The sequence below is a fragment of the Odontesthes bonariensis genome, chromosome 3 (assembly GCF_027942865.1).
Source record: "Odontesthes bonariensis isolate fOdoBon6 chromosome 3, fOdoBon6.hap1, whole genome shotgun sequence".
Taxonomy (NCBI): Eukaryota; Metazoa; Chordata; class Actinopteri; order Atheriniformes; family Atherinopsidae; genus Odontesthes; species Odontesthes bonariensis.
This window is the reverse complement of record NC_134508.1, coordinates 30,069,190-30,076,140: the sequence shown is the minus strand read 5'-3', so window position 1 is coordinate 30,076,140 and position 6,951 is coordinate 30,069,190.

The window sequence follows — 6,951 nt, the reverse complement described above, 5'->3', positions numbered from 1 at the left end:
TGAGGCAACCAACAAATAAGAGAACACGTTAAACATGCGAGAGTCCGCAGACAATCGTCACTCCAAAACAAACAAGCAAATATTGTCAGATAAACACAAAGGTTCATGAGGAGGAGCTGTTGCCCCTTTTCATTACCCTCATTCAAAACTAAATGCACCCTTCTGAGCAGCACTGAATAACTTCAGATTTAATCCATCTGTCTGTTTTTATTTCCTTTAGGGAACACAATTGCACCGCATACATTGGAAATATCTTCTTTTATTTTTCTTCTCAGACACAAATCTATCTCGTGTACATGTTGCCATTCGGTGTCAAAATCTGTATTTGACTGAATATTCATCCGTAGTAACCTCTGTCTCCCTTCTCTTGTAGGCCTGCTCTATTCAGGGTGCATCTGGTCAGTCAGCATGCTCAGAGGCAGGGCCAGGTGGCTGTGAGAGAAGGAGGGTGGCAGGGGCTGAAAAGATGGAGAAGCGCAGAAGGCCTAGCATCTGCAGATATATACGGTAACCAACATGTAATTGTAGCAGGGGGAAGGTTGTAAGCAGGCATGGCTGACAGACTAAACCTACTGGCTGAGCAGCTTAAACACATTGCAGTGTAGCCCTGAAATTTCAAGGCAATATTCTGAAGAGCTGAAGGAGTGCAATTTGTCCATATCAGACAAAAAGGACGTTATTGCTTATTTACCCCCACTGACTCCCTGGAATAACACTAGTATAGCAACAAGTTTAGACGGCATATGAATAAAACATGTAAATACCCTGTCTATTCATGGTGACAGTGTGTGCATGTTTGACACAGCTTCCGAGGCCAGGAAAATACCTGCTTTTCATTCCTTGTGCATTTGCGCTTATTGCATTTGCTTGTCGTGTTGTTTGTTGTGTTGTGCGGAGCTTCAAAGTAAGATGAGGGTTGATCTACTACTGTAGACAACAAAGTATATGCTATTTTCTACATGGTTTTTTATGAATTTTTATGTTGTAGAGTTGTGAATTTATTTTATCAATGGAGAAATTGAGCAGCCTTGCTTTGTTGTCTACAGTAGTAGATCAACCCTCATCTTACTTTGAAGCTCCCAACTCCCTGAAGTGACGTTGACGCAGCTTTAGCAGCAGAAAAGCTATCAGGCTTGTGTTGATAATAATAAACTCCTGGACTATGTACAAACTTCCAAATGCATCGTTTTGTGAGTACAGACCATATTTGTACTACTGTAGGAGTTTGGTGTCATGGCATGTGATTTTAGTGTGGTAATTTTGGAGATACGGACCAGGTTCCATTGACGCTTGTACGAAGCTATTCGGGATAACTCAGTAACTCAGCTGATGTTCAGCCAATATCGAAAAAACTGCGGGTGGGCTACTTGGCTGGATATCACGGTTCAAATGACCCCAGGATGAATCTACTCCGAACTATCACTTTAAGTATGGATATTTACGATCCCAAACGTGTCCGTTTTAGTATCCATCCATCCATTATCTATACCGCTGAATCCGTCGATCGGGTCGCGGGTGGGCTGGAGCCTATCCCAGCAGTCAATGGGCGAGAGGCGGGGTACACCCTGGACAGGCCGCCAGTCCATCACAGGGCCACACAGAGACATACGAGACAAACAACCATGCACGCTCACACTCACTCCTAAGGACAATTTAGAGATGCCAATCAACCTAACATGCATGATTTTTTTGGACAGTGGGAGGAAGCCGGAGTACCCGGAGAGAACCCACGCATACACGGGAAGAACATGCAAACTCCACACAGAAAGGCCCCAACTGGGTGTTGAACCTGGAACCTTCTTGCTGTGAGGCAACAGTGCTAACCACCACACCACCGTGCAGCCCTCGATACTTTATTAAAAGTATCGATACTTTGACAAATCTGCACCAATTTCGCGTTAACGGGTACTTTTTCAATGCAGTACATGGTTACTTTGTCATTTACAGGGACTAATTTACATCTCTCCAAGTTCGACTGGATGTAGGCTCATGGGGTCAGCAGCGATAAAAATGGTGGAATGTTTTGTAGACAAGCTTGTCAAAATAGATGCCGAGAGATTTTGTGTAATTTTGGAAACATCCGCGCACAGGGAAAATATTGGAGAAAGGGAGTGGGGAAGGTGCAGATGGCATGTTTTTTTTCCAGTCTGAGTTATCTGGAATGACCCCGAGTTGAATCCCCCAAAGCCCGCAATGGAGCAAGTTGCTTACATGAACATGTGATTAAAAAGCAAGTTTATTCCTGGTTTTACTCTTTTTTTTTCCTTGCATATTGCTTTGCGCTCTTTCATCAAAAATGGTTCAAAAGCAAACACATATCAATGCAAAATAAATGCATCTTTAGATGAAAAAGATGACAGAAGCGCCATCTGCCATGCTTTATGCACTGTAAAAAAAACCACTACGTCCTGCTTCGTGAGTGCTCAAACTAAACGGGTCTTACTATGACCATCTCCTGTTCTTAAGCATGTGTATGGAAGGGAAAGCGGACGATGTCCAGACCTGATTTTTCAAACATTTTCCCACACAAATACAGAGGAATGTCTGGGTAAATGCAGAGAATGTGGATAACATGAGAATTTCCTCACCCAGCCTCTCCTCCAAACATACTCGTAGAACTGAAGTAAGGCAAGTTTATTTTTATAGCACAATTCAACTACAGGGCGATTCAAAGTGCTTTACAGATACATTAAAACAGTAGAAATAAAAAGCATGATTTAAATTTTAAACAAAAAAGAAAGAAAGAAGAACAATAGATAAAATCAGATAAAATCAGATAAAATCAGAGGTTAAAATGTGATTAAGTTTTGAAACTCAAGCTTCAGATTTGGAGCTTTATTCAAATGCAGCTAAAAAATAGGTGTGTCTTCCACCTGGACTTAAATACACTGAGTGTTTCAGCTGATCTGAGGCTTTCTGGGAGTTTGTTCCAGACATGTGGAGCATAGAAGCTGAACGCAGCTTCTCCATGTCTGGTTCTGACTCTGGTAACTGATAGAAGACCGGATCCAGATGACCTGAAGGGTCTGGAAAGTTCATACTGGGTCAGGAGGTCCAGAACTAAGTAACGCCCAGAACAACCTTTTTTTTTACCTCCAAGTTCGTGTGCACACAGCACACTTGTGTTTAACAAGTGGAACTCTTTGCAATTGTTTGCAAGATGATGAAATTTCAAGCCGTACCCTTAAGAATGAAAAGTATCAATACCAATAAGCACAACAACTTGTAAAACTTGCAAACATGGAGTTGAGATAATTTTCATATAGCATATGTAACAAACTAATCCACCTTAAATGTACAGTTGCTTATGTGTATGTTGTTAACATAGTACTTTGCAGCTCCATTTCTTTGCTAGATAACCCTGTCTTGACATCCCTGTCGCTGTGATCTGTCCCTGTGGCTGTTTTCCTCACGTATACGGTTAAAGGCAGTTTTAGTCGAGCCTTACAAACCGCTGCGTGGTGTTTGGGTGTCTGCACAGCCTTAAAACATTTTCATCCCTAACACCAGTTGTACTTCTTATTGCTCCTGCGGAAACGTATTGACAAGACCTCCTGAGCTGTATAAATGCAGCACTGATTTTGGACTCTGCTTACCCTAAAGAGAGACATTGGTTGGGGAGGATTGTGGGCAATCATTAGCTGGGTTTCCATTGGCGTGTTGGATTTTCATTATAAAGAAGAGAATGAGAATAGGTGAAGGGAATCTGTAAAAGTAAAAAATAAAATAAACAAAAAAATCTTCCCAGCAACTAAAAAAACGACTTTGCAAATCAGTTTGCACACTCACTCGAGGCGGTTTTCGCTTGTTTTGAAGGAGACTCGATGCACATCAGGTGGGACGGAAACAAGTCTGTGAATCTCGTCTTAGCTGACAATGATTAAAATGGTGCAACCCATCTTCTCTTTCCCAGCCTTAACCGGCAAACAATAAATTCACGTTTCCCAGATATGAAACAATATGCCATTGATTTCTGAAGAGGTGATCTATCGATATTTCTTGCTGTGAATGTCCACCTCAGTATTTTTTTTTTCAACCAAGAACAACAGTTTCCACCTCTGAATTACAACTCCTGGTAATGTAGCCTAAAACGTTACCCTCTGGCGAAGAAATACAGCCTAGTTTATTCATTTCAAACCAGTTAATTGTGTCTGGTTCACATTTCTTTTCATAAGATCTCTTCTTATTTTCTTCAACGATGAATAGAAACCCAGCTATTGTGTAAGTTGTGAAGAAAAAAGAGATATTGATTCCAGGTCTAAGATAAGTTCTCACCAAAAGAGTGCAGATATTATTATCTGTATGTATTCATACTTAATGATTTACTGTAGCTGCTCAAGCCTCATGCAGCTGTTTGCCATTGTGTGTGTATGTGTTAGAGATAAGGAGTGAGAAAGTGACAGAACAAGAAAGTATGCAGCATCTGTTTCTGTTCACACGCTCCCTTGCCAAACTTCCACTTTTAGAAAAAGTAAACAGCATTTCTTTAGAAAGGGCCCCAGAGATGAGAGGAGGGAAGAAAGAAATATAGGGGATTTTATGACTGTAAAATTTGTAAACTAGATTGGATTCAACCAGATCATCAATTTGAGAGAATAAATTAAAGTTTAGCATTATGTTTCGGCTCCTTCATTAAGACGAACTTGCAAGCTTTTTCTACCCTGTAATTAATGACATCTCTGTAAATAACAATGAACTCCACCCATTCTCACTTAATCAAGTTCCAACAACTGCAACTTCAAAGGATTTGGGGCTGGTTCCATAAGCAAAGTCAAGAGAAGTCCCTCTCTTGTCAACATTTAGGAAAAAATGCATCAGCTTTAATATACCACTTCATGTCTAAACTGCCAACAATGTAGTTGGACACATTTAAGGAAGGAGACATTTACTCATGAAAACATCTGAATCCTTTGAATGTCTCATTTGTTTTCGACTGATTAACTAAAGAACAAGCCAAATTACATTGGTCCCAAAGTTATTGAAACCATCTAACACAGCAAAACTGTCTGTAGAAAATGCATTGCTGTCGGCACGGACAAACAGAAACAAAATATTAGCCATGAATCAAAATATTAAACAATGAATTGACAGGTAGATAAATCTTGTGACATATCATTCAGGATATATGCTTTTCAAACGAGTTACCGGGCGTTTCAGTTGTCACATCCCACAGCCCCATCTTTTGTGCGCTATTAATCACAAACTTATTTTCAAAAGAACAACCACCACAGTGATAAGAAGGAGTAAAATTAAGTTATGACACAGTAATGGCTCAAAGGAGAAATGAACTGCTTCAAAATGTATGACTTGCACAGCTTTTGATCTTGAATCTATTGGAGCCTGACAAGTTGGGAGTCCAAACCTAGTGGCTGTCAGTGGCATTGCACATTTGGCTTCTCTTTTGAGACCAAGTCACTTAATCTGTCACGCCCACGGGACTCTGCCCATGTTTTTAGTTTTATGTTTTATCATGTTTTAGGTTATGTTTTGGTTTTCAGTTCATGTCTTGGTTTTGAGTTCTTGTTTTTAGTCTTTTCATAAGTCCATTCCCCTCACCTGTCTGTTATTGTCACCAGCTGCACCCATTCACAATCACTCCCACTTCCCTATTTAGTTTCCAGGTTCCCCTGTTTCTTTGTCAGATCCTTACCCGTCTTACTCCGTCTTCCTCCGTCTTCCTCCGTCTTCCTCCGTCTTCACCCCGCGCTACATCGTCTTGTTAAGCTAAGTATTTATTCCATGCCATGTCAAGTTATTTGTTTGTTTTGTCACAGTCTAGTTTCATCATCCGGCTCAGCCGCACCTTGTTTTGACCTTTTGTTTTTGTATTAATAAATCAACTTTGTTTTTCACCCATCTGAGTCTGCATCCGTGTCCTACCTCACCCACCCATTGTGACATAATCCATATTTAATATATACAGGCTCCTTTCAAACCCTATCGATTCCAAGGTCAAAATCTCCCAACTGTACAGCAGAAAAGAACATGTCGACTGCCAGGTAGATGAAAGAGTTTTGGTCTCCAGAGCTAATTTACCTGTTCATGGAAACTGTACAGGTGGTGATTTTCCTTTTACATTCCTGTTTGAATTATATTAGGGGTTACAGAAAAGCATAATTAAATGCTGCGGTGAATGACAAATGAGTGCTGTGGCTGCTACCTAACTGACATTAATAGTGTTCTCAGGCTTTCTGTCGACTTCAACCCTTGCACCTCACGTCTGGCTCCAGAAGTAGATGGCAAGGGCCTAAAGCCAAACTGAGGATTCAGGATGGCCATCCCCAAATCAATGACTGACAACATGGTGACTATCTGTTCTATACAGCTCACTTCGTGAGCTGCCCGAGTCACTGGGGGAATGTTTGCTTCTGATTTAAAAAAAAAGCTGTTTTCTAAATTGTCAATAACCTTGCAATAGATACGACTTCAGCCTGTCCGTAGCTGAGAACGTGTCATGAAACAATGTTTAATACGTTTATAAAGATCTGAACAGGGAAATATGTTGTCCCCTAAGGAAGCTCACGTGAGATGCAGGATCCTTCAGTACTGCTGAATTGAAACCCACATATGGTGAGAGCATTTCGTTTTCAGCACCTCTCTGAGGAGTTTGAAAGGGTGACCTTGGTGATTGAATTTCTCTGGGAGATTTGTTTCTTAGAAATATGTGTGAAATTATGTCAAAGACCTTTCTAGGTTTAAAAATAAAAAAAGTGAGTGAATTTTTGTATTTTTTTCCCAGCCACATGTTTGTGTTATGGAGAATGTGGTCTTATCAGTCATCAAACTCGTCTATCTCATGTTTAAGTGAGCCAGGACATCCAATTCTCTGGCCAAACTCCAACCAGCCTCTACATCTATGGCCTAAATATCTTTACAGCGCACTGACAAAACAAGAAGAAGAGAAAATAAAAGAGGGTTTGTTCTGTATGAAGCCCCGAGATGGCTATTATA